General features: G+C 34.5%; 2 long non-coding RNA genes across 2 annotated transcripts; one reads left to right on the top strand and one right to left on the bottom strand.

Moving 5' to 3' along the window:
* The first annotated feature begins 2950 nt into the window (after nt 1-2950).
* LOC136200747 (uncharacterized) lies at nt 2951-7213 on the top strand. Its single transcript, XR_010673480.1, has 3 exons — nt 2951-3048; nt 4128-4175; nt 6083-7213. It is a non-coding gene; the product is annotated as an uncharacterized lncRNA (long non-coding RNA).
* Nucleotides 7214-11929: 4716 nt separating this feature from the next.
* LOC136200868 (uncharacterized) lies at nt 11930-15777 on the bottom strand. Its single transcript, XR_010673577.1, has 3 exons — nt 15325-15777; nt 13747-14161; nt 11930-12017 (listed from the first exon to the last, which is right to left on the bottom strand). It is a non-coding gene; the product is annotated as an uncharacterized lncRNA (long non-coding RNA).
* Nucleotides 15778-16182: the final 405 nt, after the last annotated feature.

Raw genomic sequence — 16182 nt, 5'->3', positions numbered from 1 at the left:
AATGGAGATTCAGATGCTCCATCATCTGGTTGTTGCAAGAAGAAATTGTGGTCATTCAGCTTTATTGTCCAATCACTATGTGCCTTGACAAGGGTGATGGCTTCGACAAGTTGTTGTGGCAAGCATATGTTTCTGCTAATAAATTTTTTGTACATAGGGTTATGAAGGTTACTAATCTTGAAGATGCTTTTGTATGGGTTCATGACCATCACTCTATGGTCCTCCTTACATTTTTTAGTAGTTTAAGCTTCCCTATAACTTCGTCATCAGATTAAAGAAAATTAGGGATAAGTTATATTTTTTTCCTGCCATTGGCTCCACTCTTTCTTAACTCTAGATTTCCACGGGTGGGACTCAATCAAATTGTTCTTCTAGAAACAATGGGATACTGACAGCACCAAAGAAATCTTATTTTTAAGGATAATTAATTTATTAGTCACTGTATTTTGATAAAACACACTGTTTAGTCCCTATATTTTTAAAAACATACGGAAAAGTCCTTAACATTTTTCTCGGTGAACTGTTTAGTCCCTAACGTTTTTTTTCGGTGAACTGTTTAGTCCCTACCGTTAGACTCTCATGAAGATTATTTTAGTCAATTTGGATTTGCGTTCTTCTTTTCCTTTCTTTTAAACTCTAATGCATCTTAAATCAACTTTAAGTGTTCTTCTTGATTTTCTTCTTAATCGTTTAAATTCGTAAGCATTGGATCTGTTTTTTTTCTTGTTCTCCGTACAAATAACTTCTTTTTCTAAATTGAATTTCCTCTTCTGAAATTTGAAGGTAAATAGTAAAGAGTAATTTAGTCATTTCCGAAGTCATAAACGGTAAAAAATCTAACAAACAGATGGAAGGACTAAACAGTTCACTGAGAAAAAGGTTAGGGACCTTACCATGTGTTTTTGAAAATACAAGGACTAAACAGTGTGTTTTATCAAAATATAGGGACTAATAAATTAATTACCCTATTTTTAAATTTAGTTTTAGACAAATCAATCTACTCAATCTTATAATTAATAAATTTTAATAACTGTTTTAATTGCAACATCCTTTCAAAAATCGAGCACAAACATAGTATGCATATCATATGATTTTATTTTGTTTAATACATTAATTTTCTCAATTAAGTACTTATAAGCCTAACTCCTTCCAAAGTCGTTGAAAAAAATAATGATTTTCTCCTTATCTTATAAAACAAGTTAATTTTGTCCATTCATAAATTTTTTGTGATTTTTATTTTGATAATAGAAAATTTGATTTAATTTTATCATTTTCAAAATACTTTCGAATAAAACGTGTCCACCGAATTGATTCGAAAATGATAAAATTGAACCAATATTTTACAGCAAGGATAAAAATTAAGTCATTTTCTAAAATGAGAGGGAGAATCCCAATAACCTGAAGATTAAAAGTGAGGTTTTCCTAAAAATAAATTTGATCCAAATTAAAATTATATATGACTCGACAACACCACACGTAATCGATACTATCCCGAGGTTAATACGAGATTGATATGAAATTTTTTGGGTTGGACTACGGTTTAATCATTTTGACACTAATTCGAAATTGACACGACATGATCACAATACAAACTCAATAATTGCAACATGTGATATTTATGTTGTAAGTTTTTGTACACTTTTTTATTGGGATAAAGGTCAAATTTAACAATAAGGCTTCAATCAAAGTGCATATTTAGCCCCTAACATATGAAGTGATGCAAATTAAATCCTATTTTTTCAAGCAAGACCAATTTTAGCCAAGCACTGTTGAAAATTTAAAAAGATTGGTTTACTGTTATTTAATTGTCACATCGTATCTTCCAAATAAGTTTGTCAATAAATCGAAGCAGTTTCATATATTTTTTAATTGTTGTTTATAACTATATTAATAACACTGTAATATTTTACATAATTTGATAAAAAAAAAGTTGTGATTAATTTATATGTAGCAGATTTAGTTTTTAGCATTTTAGCAGAATTTTTACAATGTTTTTTAGTAATAAACTAATAACCTAAAGTGGTAGTAAAATACTAATAAAACATGTTTTTTCTAATTTTCGATAACGTAGGACTAAAATTGATCTTACTTGGAAATATTATACTTAAATTTGCACCATTTTGTACGTTAAGGTTAAATCAACACTACACTTAAAAATATTAGGGTTAAATTAAAGACTAATATTTGGCCCAAACTCTTGCAGTGATAGACACCATGTGTCACATGTAAAAAAAATAAAAATAAATTATAGGTAAATACTTATGAACTTTTAAAAATTTAGAGAACAATTGAAGTTTTGAGGCTTTCGAATTTAACTATATAAAGATAGAAGTTATTAAATGCAATTGGACAAAAATAGAAGGTTATTAAAGATAATTAGACAAAAATAGAGGGTGTAATTTAGAACTTTAAAGCTTTAGGGAGTAGGTGAGGTTTGAGAGTAAGGGATGACATCACCTATTTAAGTGGACTTACACCTTTGCTCTTATCAATCGCCGAATAGCAATTAGGGTTACCCAATGTTCATAGATATCTCCTCTTTGAGATCTGAATAGCAGATAGCCCTTATATCAATTATGGACACGGTTAGGATTAGGGTTTATCTTCTGCAGAAAGTTGCGTAATCAAATCTATAGAAATCAAGGGTTAGAATTAGGGTTTATCTTCTCTATCAAGTTAGAATTCAACAATGCTTTTAGGATCTGATCTCTAACTGCTCGTTCGTTGGGTAATTTTCCAATGAGAATCAAGCTTAATTCGGTAGAAACCCTTCCTCAAGAAAGAAGGGAGGAGCATCAAGTGATGATTATGAACCCTACAAAATCATCTTCGGGATTAATAACCTCCATAACTTTATCTGCTAAAATATTATTAGCAAAAAAGGGTTGTGTTTGTTTACAGGTGAATTGAGCAATTGATAAAAATATTATGTGTTTTTGTTTTTTTGTTGCTCACCAATCCATATGTATTTTGATCCTGTCTTATTTTTTTTTTTTGCAGGAAACTATCTTGCTTTACAAATCAAATTACTGCTTACAATTGTTTATGGTAAATCTTTGCACTTTTTTTTGTTGGGTTTTATGTTTTAATGGCAATTCTGAAGATATAATGAGTTTTGCCGCTACTCTATCTTATTATATGTGTTTACAAATGGTGTATCATTATTAATCTTTCTTTAATTACTTGTTTACTATAGTGGTTTTTTTAAAATGATTATGCCAAAAGGTGAGAATTTGAGGATTGTTATTGTGATTTCAATAGATCTATTGTTAAATGTGTTTGCTTATGAGTGGCTTACATAAGCTGTCTGATGTGTTCTATGATGATATGATTATTTGAAACCCTAAAAGTTTGTCTTAAACTTGATAAGCTAATTTTTTTTATTAGATGTTTCTCTCTAGTGTGTTTGTTTATGAGTGCATTATATAACCTATCTAATGTGTTAGGGTGATATGATTACTTGAAATTGAAACCACAAGTTTGTTTATGCTTCTTTTGTTATGATATGTTTTTTTTTTACACAAATAAAGTTTGTTTGTTATTTCTTATGATGAAACAATGGAGATTCAGATGCTCCATCATATTGTTGTGGCAAGCATATGTTTCTGCTAATAAATTTTTTGCACATAGGGTTATGAAGGTTATTAATCTTGAAGATGCTTTTGTATGGGTTCATAACCATCACTCTATGGTCCTCCTTATATCAATTATGGACACAGTTAGGATTAGGGTTTATCTTCTCCAGAAAGTGGGTAATCAAATCTATAGAAATCAATGGTTAGAATTAGGGTTTATCTTCTCTATCAAGTTAGCATTCAACAATGCTTTTAGGATCTGATCTCTAACTGCTCGTTCATTGGGTAAATTTCCAATGAGAATCAAGCTTAATTCGGTAGAAACCCTTCCTCAAGAAAGAAGGGAGGAGCATCAAGTGATGGTTATGAACCCTACAAAATCATCTTCGGGATTAATAACCTCCATAACTTTATCTGCTAAAATATTATTAGCAAAAAAGGGTTGTGTTTGTTTACAGGTGAATTGAGCAATTGATAAAAATATTATGTGTTTTTGTTTTTTGTTGCTCACCAATCCATATCTATTTTGATCCTGTCTTATTTTTTTTGCAGGAAACTATCTTGCTTTACAAATCAAATTACTGCTTACAATTTTTTATGGTAAATCTTTGCACTTTTTCTTTGTTGGGTTTTATGTTTTAATGGCAATTCTGAAGATATAATGAGTTTTGCTGCTACTCTATCTTATTATATGTGTTTACAAATGGTGTATCATTATTAAACTTTCTTCAATTACTTGTTTACTATAATGGTTTTTTTAAAATGATTATGCCAAAATGTGAGAATTTGAGGATTGTAATTGTGATTTCAATAGATCTATTGTTAAATGTGTTTGCTTATGAGTGGCTTACATAAGCTGTCTGATGTGTTCTATGATGATATGATTATTTGAAACCCTACAAGTTCGTCTTAAACTTGATATGCTAATTTTTTTATTAGATGTTTCTCTCTGGTGTTTTTGTTTATGAGTGCATTATATAACATATCTAATGTGTTAGGGTGATATGATTACTTGAAATTGAAACCACAAGTTTGTTTATGCTTCTTTTGTTATGATATGTTTTTTAGACACAAATCAAGCTTGTTTGTTATTTCTTTTGATGAAACTATGCTTGTGACACTTGATCTGAAAGTGAGAAAATGGCTTTGTTTTGAAGAAAATGAATTTGATTGGTGGGGGTGTATTTGTTATTAGGGACTTTGCTCTTAAGAGCTATTTTCCTATCTCAATGGAAAACTTACCAATATTTGAAAGAGTATATATAGAGTTGGGTCTCACAAGTCTTTAAATTTTATTTAGTAGGTTTTGGCAAATACACCACATGCACGCATTGCAGTTTTGAGATTATACAATTGGACAAATATAAAGGTTATTGAATGGCATTGGATAAGAATATAATGTTATTGAATGTAATTAGATAAGAATGGAGAGTAATTTAGCACTTTTAAAAAATTAGAGGGTTGTTTGAATGTATGAAACTTATTATTTGATACTGATTAAATATCTCACACAAATGGTCTCGCCTATATAACTTTACTTACTGTTTTCACAACTTTGGTTTTCCCCGTCCTTCTCTTCTCTTCTCTGTAAATGTGTGTGCATTCTAATGATACCTCCCCCGATAGATCTCAAATCTGGAAAGTTGTTGTGATCTCAAATCTATGAAAACCAATTAAATGAGCATTCAGCAATGCCTTCAGAATCTCATCAATTCACTATTAATAAACTCCATGACTTTATCTGGTAAAATATTTTTAGCACAAAGTACTATATTTGAATTGACCAATTCTAAGTTATTTTTGACTTTTTATTGGCATTTACTATTTGTTGCTCATTTTGATTCTATAATGAATTGTTTTTTTTGCACTAAATATTTTGTTTCGGAGCAACTACTTAAAAGCTATTGAATTTTAGAAGCATAATTCTTTCTGGTAAATCTTTGGACTTTTCATCTGTTGAATTTTAGGGTTCAATGAGAATTGTGAAGAATATACACCTAATATATGCTATTGGGAAATATAATCATAATTTTTATGGAATAGTAATAGTCTTCCAATTCAATTGAATTTCTAGTTTGAAAACTTTATTTGTTTATAACCAATTATAATTCAATTTAATTAATTGTCATAGTAAAATCAATTAATTATTTTGTAAGTGTAAAAAGAAGACTATAAAATGCATAGTCCATTGGTTCTGGCTGGTCAGGAAGAGATTCACATAGGGACTAATGTTATTTGGAAATTACTTTCTATATGAGCTAGCAGGGCGGGCTTTCCAGTGGTAGTTCTGAGAGTCTTATACCAATACATGATATTTTGCGCCAATCTATGCACATTAATTTGCTTTCACCAAATATACTCCTACTTTAGTTGACTTTTTGCCTTGGGAATAGATAAAGTTACTAGTAGATGCAATTAATATAAGGGTAACAAAATCTTTCACTTAAAATTAACTGCATTTCTTAATTAGTGTGCATTAACCTTAAAAGACATGTATTGTGGAACAGAGGGAGTACTTGTCATAGAAGCTTCACAAACTCCTTTTATTAGTTCAGGGATGCAGAATCACCAGATAGTCACAAGTCTTGGAAATAGGTACATTGGAAGTATCAATCCATGAAAAACAATAATATAAAGAAGTGATTATAGTTCATGTTCGGATGTGAAAACCACTGGTACCAAAGAAAATGACACTTTCTTAATGCATATTTATAAATAGGAAACATCTAGCACATAAATATCTATAACTTGAGGTAGTCAAAGGGTCAGATTTCAATCTTACAATACTTCCTACTATCTTTTCTTCAAATTTTCTGAATCCTCAGAAGCTCCTGAACTAAACTCTTTTTCAAATAGATAAGTTTAATATTATCAGGAACAATGGCAGACTGGTAGCAAATTCAATTTTGACTGTTGTTCGCTGTTTGAAATGAATTGCATTAGTGTTAATGAATATCTCCTTGCCTTTGTTCTTTATTTGTTCAGAAAACTAGCAACAAATAAAGAACAAAGGCAAGAAGATACCCATTAACACTAATGCAATTAATTTCAAACAGCCAACAACAGCCAAAATTTAATTTGCTACCAGTCTGCCATATTCCTGATAATATTAAACGTATCTGTTTGAAAAAGAGTTTAGTTCATGAGCTTCTCCGGGATTCAGAAACATTTGAAGAAAAGATAGTAGGAAGTACTGTAAGAGTCAAATCTGACCCTTATGACTACCTCCAGAAAAACTCTCACATGCTTGTTCAAGTTATAGTTTTTTTATTTGCCAGTTGTTTACTATTTATAAATATGCATTAAGAAAGTGTCATTTTCTTTGGTATTAGTGGTTTTCACATTCGAACCTGAACTATAATCACTTCTTTATATTATTGTTTTTCCTGGACATTGGGATAATAATTTGAAGTCAACATCCGAATTCGATATGTATATAGAGCAAATGCAACAAGTCTTGGAAAAAGCTGGGATGTCCTATCATACGAAAGAGAAGGCTTATCAAAACTTGAGTATCCAACAATAAATGTTGCTTAGCGAGTTGGATCATCAGAATAATATGGTTCATAATTTGCACAAGGCGAAGATGGAGGAGCAACAGAGAAGACATATGGAGACTTCTAGGCTCAAACACGAACTATATATGATGAGAAATCTCTTAGATGGCTATGAAAAAGCTTTGAATGAGACAACTAAAGAATTCGCCGAGTATAGAAAGGAATGCCCTTTTCCTGAAGAACCAATTTACATGGATACAGGGTCTGGTGGTCCTGTTTTGAGCACGAGTGAACTGGAGAAGTTGCCTTTTAAAGAAGAGATGACACAATGTCACAATGTGCTCCAGCTGAAGAACAAGATATGACAGAATGTACTCCATCCGAAAAACAAGTTACTGAACAATCTATTTAACTGATACAACTTTATGTTTTAAGTGAAATTTGCTGGAAATTTCTTAACTTTGTTTTAAACATTGTTGCTATGCTAATTTTTGTTATTAGACGTTTCTATCATAATTAGTTTGTCTATGATAAAACTATGCATGCGATGCTTGAAAGGTAACTTGATTTGTAACTATATGAGATGTTTTTAATTTAAATTCTTTGATCCATCACTGATAAAGAGAGTCAATTAAATTCCATTTGACATCTTAATGTATTTCCAACGTTTCCAAGGAAAGAGAGTGAATTTATAGATGAGCATTTCTGAAATTGCATTCTTTTAAGGGCATATATGAAGATTCACTGAAGGGAACATTGAATTTATAGATGTTTGATTTTAGAAATTGCATTCTTTTAAGGGCATATATGAAGATTCACTGAAGGGAACACTATCTGTTTGCAAAACGGTACCAACATATTTTTTATTAGGAAGAACCATCATATTTTTAACTGTACATGGAGCACTGTTTGTATATGTGTGTTTGTATAACTGTATACTTATTTACCCTATTAGTATAAAAGCAATCCAATATATTAGCTAATATCTATTAGCTACCCGCAACATTGTAAAAATAACTGAACCAAACTTACCAAGAGTTTAATCATCTTAGTATTGTTCTCCTTCAAGTATAGTATTCTAATGGAATCTGATGTATTATTCCTATGGTCGCATCGCATTTGATAATATGAACGTAAAAAAAGTGACTTTACATTTGTGCATACACATTGTTTCAGCTTAATACATTTGTTGCCTCTTTATTTGGCTCAAAACCTTAACTGCTCCCTCAATTTTTAACAGTTTCTAATGACCCACATTCATATCTAATTTCATCCAATACCCTCTATTATTGTTAAAGAAGTAACTAAAAACATTAGTATAATTTTTTGTTGTATAAATGAGAAAGTTGAGTTACAAGATTATATGTTTATATTATTATACATTTAACCCAAACATTTTAAGAAAAATGCACATATAGCCTTTCCAAGTAAGATCAATTTTAGCTCTACCTTATTAAAAATTAGAAAAAACTGAATTAACTAGTATTTGTCAATCACTTACAATCTTCCAAATACCATCTAATGCAATGATATAAACCTTTTCCTAAAAAAATGAAAAATACTGTGTAACTTTAAAATTTGGGAAAAAAGAAAAAAATAATCATAAAACATAACAATATTATTATCTAAAATTTGTCCGGACCCTTTTAGATGTAAAATTGCTAATTAAAATTTATATTCGATGTTTTTTTTAATTTTTATTTATTTTTAACGGATAATACAACTAATCAATAAAATATTATTCATATATTAAAAAATTATTATATAGGCACCTATTTTTTGACGCAGCTATATTAAGATTATATGTCGGTCATGGAGGCTTTTGGTTTCTCTTTAAGGTTCAGGGACTAGATACTCAACATTCTGGCCTCCTCTCCAATCTCTGTTCTGATTAATGGAGTTGCTTGCGGTTATTTTAGATGTTCTAGAGGTGTTCGATAGGGGGACCCTCTCTCACTGATCCTATTTGGTATCGCTGAGGATTTTTTCAATAGATGGCTAGCTCATCTGATTGACACGGGCAGATTCTCTCCCATGCACTACACGAGTAATTCTAATTTCCCTTCCCATTTGCTTTACGCTGACGATATGCTTCTATTTGGTAAAGCCTCCAAGAGAAACATCTACTGTATCAAAGATTTATTCAGTTTCTATGGTTCGATCTCGGGTCAAATGGTTAGCTGGGAAAAATCGGCAATCTACTTTAGTAACAAGATCTCTTGTCTCAGAGCTAATCAGCTCTCCAATATCCTAGGAATCTGGACATCTGACCTGCTTCCTTTGGCAAACCGCTTCCAAAGCAAGTTTAGCTCTTGGAAAGAGATCGCTCTTTCCTTTACTGGCAGGCTGGCGGTAATAAAATCAGCGTTAGCTGGAGCTCTGATACATTCTTTTATGGTCTACCGGTGGCCTGTTTCGCTCCTTACCAAGCTCAACAAAGCAACTCGAAACTTCCATTTGACGGGGAATCGGGAATCTCGAAAGCTGATTGCTGTGTTGTGGTCTACTTGTAGTAAAAACATGGATGGCGGAGGCCTGGGTATTCAACAGTTCTGTCTTTTCAATTTAGCCTTGCTAGCCAAAATGTGCTGGGAATTGGTGCATGGAGATTCCTTTGTGATTAATCTTCTGAAACAACGCTTCCTATATGGTTCAGGTCAGCCTCGGAGCTATCTAGTCAACTCCTCTATTTGGATCTCTTGCAAGGCCTGTTTTCTGATTATCAAAAGCCAAGTCAAATGATGGATTGGTAATGGCTCTTCCCTCAATTTTTGGACAGATGAATGGATCCTACCTTCGGTGGCGGATCAACTGAACCTGCCTGCAAAACAGTAAACAGGTATGTATAACTGTGTTAATGACTTCCTTATTGGGGACCTTTGGGTCAATATTGATTTTTTGCCAGTCAGCATCCGGGAAAATATAACTCAGGTTCGTCGGGGTTTGGATGAATCAGACATTTGTATATGGAAGCCTTTTGTTACATGGCGCTTCACTGTGAAGCAATTCTTTGATCATCTTTCACCTCATGCACCGACGGTTCCCTGTGCTTGGTTCATCTGGAAAATTTTTATCCCTCCTTCGAGATCAGTTTGCTATTGGAAAATCCTACACGGTAAAATGGCGGCCCACGACGTTCTGATAAAATATGGTTTTTGCTGCGTTTCCAGATGCATCCTTTGCAAGGGTAGCATGGAATCAATTGACCACCTTTTTCATAATTTAGCCATTTGCTTCCACTTTGTGGACTTTTATTAGTAACTGGTTCAGGACGATTATCATCCCGACAGCCGACTTTAATGCATTCTCGGCGGACCTGCAAAATCATCGAATGAGGCGTGCTCTCTCTGCTAACTGGTCTTTCGCGGTTGTAACTTGTCATTGGTTAATCTGGCAAATTCAGAATAAAGCTGTGTTCGAAGATGAACTCCCTTCAATCCAAAATTCAGTCTTTGAGCTCAGACCGTACCTACAGGATTCAGAGTTTGTTGCCAGAAGCCGTCCGCAGATTCGCCCCCATTAAGAAGGCTCACTAAGGGATAAGTGTACCCTGACGTTATCAAGTAATAAAATCTGGACAAGTCCAGGTATCGAATCCACAGGATTTATTTACCACAAGTATCGAGCTACTTGGTCTCAGGTGTTATCTAGGCTGTGTGGGTTTTGAGTTTGTTTTGTTAAGTTAATCTACTTCTAGTTGAATTATGCTACTCCTAGCTAAGTTATACTAATTCGACCTAAGTTATTTTACTCCTAATTAAGTTAAACTACTCCTAGGTGATCTTTCACTAATGCAATTACCCGAAGGAACATGGTATGAACTATAGGTGCCCGCTATGGTTACTTTGTTTTTTACAAAGTACCGTTACTTGGTGTGGTTTTCACCATTGGACAATGGAGCAGAAAGTTAAATCCAATGGTGAAAACCACACCAAGTAACGGTAACGATAATAATGAAGATAGATTATTAGGTCAATAGATTAAAAACATAATCTAATTCATTTGTATTCAAGGCGATTAACCCTACTTACCCTCCTGAAGTCTTTAGTGCGTGATTCCCTTGTAAGGCCGAAACTAGGTCTAAGGCTTAGCAATTTGGGCTTAATCAACTAAGAGATCGTCAATCTCCTAGGCTCTGACTAGGTCAGATTCAGCTCGCAATATGTGCCTACAAAATTTTGGGGCTTTTGAATGAGTTAAACCAATTGAATAAAGCGTAAGACAAAGATTAAACAAATAATCATAGACCAAAATAAGAGCTAAAATATTATTAAAGGAGAAGTATATGGTCACAGGATACAATTAGCCTAGGATTCATAGACTGTATCAAAGGGTACAAACATGGTAAGATAAAAGGTGATAAGAAAATCCCTTTTAGGGAACCTGTCTACCCTGCAGCCGGCTTCCTAGGTCTTAAGGATGGACCTTGAATAATCCTCGATGGACTGAGCTTCGGAGCTTCGGAGCTTCTTCAATGGAGGTTGAAGGAGATGGAGGAGGTGGAGAGGATTCTTCAAGGGTAAAAATCTAAGGTAATTTACAATAATGAAAGATGTCTAATTTACAATTAGAAATTCCTATTTATAGACGCAGTTCGGGCCCTCTTTCTGACCTAATTCATATCCTTTTGCATGTGGAAAGTCGTGGGGTCAATCGTGTCTTCGTGTGGCCGGGAATCAATCTTTTGACTGATTCCCGCAGGGCAGCTCGCCGAGCTGGCCTTGCATAGGCCAGCTCATCGCGAGCTGGCCTCTGGCTCGCCCGAGCAGGCCCCTGAGGGCCTGCTCGGCGAGGTTTCATAACCAGCTCGGCCGAGCTGACATAGCCAGCTCACCGATCTAGCCCCAAAAAGGCCATTTCGAAGAGCGGGATTGCCCAGAACTCCTTGCGCGACTGTTGGATGCCCTAAAACGCAACTTTCATCCGAACTCGTTCCTGTTTTAGCCTGCACATGCACGGAAACTCCAAATTAGATTAGTCCCGTGGCTAAATTGACCCGCCAATTGCTTATTTCGAGTAAACACTCTGTTTGTTGCGACTTTTGGCGGATCAATTAGCTATAAAAGGTAATTGAATTTTAATGCACATGCTATTTTGGCCATATTTGCCAAAAACTTGATGTGCCTCCATTAACAAGGCTCACTAAGGGATAAGTGTAACCCGTCGTTATCAAGTAATAAAATCTGGACAAGTCCATGTATCGAATACACAGGATTTATTTACCACAAGTATCGAGCTACTTGGTCTCAGGTGTTATCTAGGCTGTGTGTGTTTTGAGTTTGTTTTGTTAAGTTAATCTACTCCTAGTTGAATTATGCTACTCCTAGCTAAGTTATACTGATTCGACCTAAGTTATTCTACTCCTACTTAAGTTATTCTACTCCTAATTAAGTTAAACTACTCCTAGGTGATCTTGCACTATTGCAATTACCCGAAGGAACATGGTATGAACGATAATAATGAAGATAGATTATTAGGTCAATAGATTAAAAACCTAATCTAAGTCACTTGTATTCAAGGCGATTAACCCTACTTAGCCTCCTGAAGTCTCTAGTGCATGATTCCCTTGTAAGGCCGAAACTAGGTCTAAGGCTCAGCAATTTGGGCTTAATCAACTAAGAGGTCGTCAATCTCCTAGGCTCTGACTAGGTCAGATTCAGCTCGCAATATGTACCAACAAAATTTTGGGGCTTTTGAATGAGTTAAACCAATTGAATAAAGCGGAAGACAAAGATTAAACAAATAATCATAGAACAAAATAAGAGCTAAAATATTATTAAAGGCGAAGAATATTGTCACAGGATACAATTAGCCTAGGATTCATAGACTGTATCAAAGGGTACAAACATGGTAAGATAAAAGGTGATAAGAAAATCCCTTTCAGGGAACCTGTCTACCCTGCAGCCGGCTTCCTATGTCTTAAAGACGGACCTTGAATAATCCTCGATGGATTGAGCTTCGGAGCTTCAGAGCTTTTTCAATGGAGGTTGAAGGAGATGGAGGAGGTGGAGAGGATTCTTCAAGGGTGAAAATCTAAGGTAATTTACAATAATGAAAGATGTCTAATTTACAATTAGAAATTCCTATTTATAGACGCGGTTCGGGTCCTCTTTCTGACCTAATTCATATCCTTTGGCATGTGGGAAGTCGTGGGGTCAATCGTGTCTTCGTGGGGCTAGGAATTAATCTTTTGACTGCACTAGTGGAAAACAGGCCATTTGCATCGGTCGTTTAGGGCCATTTGCATCGGTTTTTGGGCGATGCAAAAGGTCTCGACGCAAATGAATTTGCATCGGCCGTTGGCCGATGCAAATGAGACTGCATTTGCATCGGTCCTTAAAAGGGCCGATGCAAATGAGACCGCATTTGCGTCGGTCCTTTAAAAGGGTCGATGCATATCATTTGCATCGGCCCTTTTAAAGGACCGACGCAAATACGGTCTCATTTGCATCGGCCCTTTTAAAGGACCGACGCAAATGCGGTCTCATTTGCATCGGCCCTTTTAAAGGACCGATGCAAATGATGCTTTCATTTAAAAAAAAATTAATTTGGATTTAATGGAGCTCTGTAATATACAATTTAATTCATATATATTACATGTAGAATTTTCATATACATAAGTATATAATAGTTAATATTCATAAATAAAGATAATTTAAGAAGCTATCATATACCTTCACAAATCAATTTCTGACACATGTTTTCCACCAGACAATGTTAGGCATTTTCGCTGCATGCCCAAAACATGGATAGTTTTTCGTCATATCTGTATATGCAACTTTAAAACCCTCGTGCATACGCTTGTAGTCAGGGCATGGGAGTCCAACTGATTTTGCTGCCATACAATAGTAGTCACCAAGCTCACCTTTGTAAGCTATGAGCGTACCAGTGACTTCCACAGTGATACAGCGTAGCTTTAACAGCAGAGACATTGCATCAATAATTCAGCAGGGGTTTCAGAACTGAGAAGAAACTGAAAGCATCTATTGGCAATCTTCACCTTCAGCTTTAAATCAACAATATGCTTAAGACGATAATAAAATCTTGTGGAATAACTGACTTCTGCAGAAAATCTGACTGGATTTGCCACTGCATGAGTAAGAATAATGTGTAATGGAATGCTAAGGTAAATACTTGCATTCTTGCGAGTAAAAAGACAGAGAAAGCATCATAATGGGCTTTACCTATTGGTCAATAAATAGAAAATAATTATTTATTGAAACAATTTGTTTGAGCACATCAATAGTGAAGGCATGAAAAATTTAAAAACAATGACCTTGAAAATGTTAGAGGTGATAAGAGAAACAAAAAACAAAAAGCAACTCGTTTTTGGAACCTTTATTATAAACTGAAGTTTTGGAGTCTCACTGTATTTTTCGTCATAGTTCGTAATAACTTATGCACTAGTAAAATCAGAAAAACAGGGTTGGGCACCATAAAAATAGCTGGTATTTGCTCAACTTGAACACCAGAAACATGATCGAAACTATAAACAGAAAAATGGCTTATAAACTTGTATTTGATGCACAAATTAAACTCGATCTTTTCTTTTTCTTTCCAGCAAAATTTACCCTGAACTTGAATCAGCCTAAAATTTGCAAGTGTTGAGGATAAATTTAGCCAAATCCAAACAAGTTAGTTTCAGCCCATTTTAAGGCCTCAACTGGAAATGCTGTGAGACCATGAAGCTAAATTTAAATATAATAAATATTTTACTAATCCTGCAACTCCAAAATGATCAAAGGGGCTGCATTGCATAAAGAAATACAGAACCTCTTCCTTCATTCTCATTCTTTAAAAAAAAAACAAAGAAATAATTTTCATGGACTAAGTACCAAAAACAAACAAATTTCCAGCATCCATTTGGATACACAATACATTGAAATAAAGCGACATGTGAATTCGACATTATATTTTATGATACAGTAGATGGAAACACATAAATCTCATACAAAAATATGAATATCAAACTCTCATAGAAGCTAAATCAAATCTCCAGTAAATAAATAAAAAAACTAAGTCAATAGAGAAAGAGGGGTCATCGCCCAAATCCAATTGATTCATCTCTCACTCCAGGAACAAATTATGAAAATTCAGTGGAAAGAAACACCTTTGGGAACAAACCAGATAAATGTAAGGGATCAATTATGGTTAAACAACCAAAGAATAAAAAAGAACAATCATGTAAAAATTGCAAAGGGCGAACCCGTCGAGTCACCAACTTCTTTTAACTCGTTTTTCATAAATCTCACCTCAGGATCTAATAATCAGCAACAGCAAACATTAAAATCTACTGTTTAAGATGTGAGGAATCGCCGCCAAGCAGCAGAGGAAGCAAAAGGAAACGGACACCGAGAATCGACCACAAGTATAGGAGATTGAAGAAACTGATGTCGTTGGATAAAATAATGGATACAACTAGTATGTTCTCCCTTTCAAGTGCCATCAACGATTTGTGCTGACAAGAAGAAGACTCGACCGAAAATCAAAGGGTGTGGAAAACGCAGCCTTCCATGGAGATGGGGTTCGATCTTGTGAGAAGAGAAGAGGGAGATGGGTGGCGGTGCAAATGAGAAACAATAACCCTAAAATCCAAATTTGTAGTTAACTTTTTATTTTTACAAATTGATCCCAATTAATTACAAATACCCTCCTCAATGTTCTATTAATTTCTTAAAATTTATATTAGGACTATTTGCATTGGTCTCTTGCAAATGACCGATGCAAATAATACAGTTATTTACATCGGTCCTTATAAAAGAGTCGATGCAAATACTTCAATTGATATTTGCATCGGCCTTTTTTAAAGGACCGATGCAAATAATACAGTTATTTGCATCGGTCCCTATTAAGGGGCCGATGCAAATATTAAATGTCATGGCATTTGCATCGGCCCCAAACAAAGGGCCGATGCAAATGGACCTTTTGCATCGCACTTTATAATGGCCGATGCAAATAGGTCGATGCAAATGTCCATTTTTCTACTAGTGCTGATTCCCGCACGGTAGCTCGCTGAGCTGGGCGCCAGCTCGCCGAGCTGGCCTTGCATAGGCCAGCTCGTCGGGAGCTGGCCTCCAGCTCGCCCGAGAAGGCCTCTGAGGGCCTGCTCG

This window comes from Euphorbia lathyris, chromosome 7 (assembly GCF_963576675.1).
Source record: "Euphorbia lathyris chromosome 7, ddEupLath1.1, whole genome shotgun sequence".
Lineage (NCBI taxonomy): Eukaryota > Viridiplantae > Streptophyta > Magnoliopsida > Malpighiales > Euphorbiaceae > Euphorbia > Euphorbia lathyris.
Note: the sequence above shows the minus strand (reverse complement) of the source record. Positions and strands in the feature narration are given on the sequence as shown.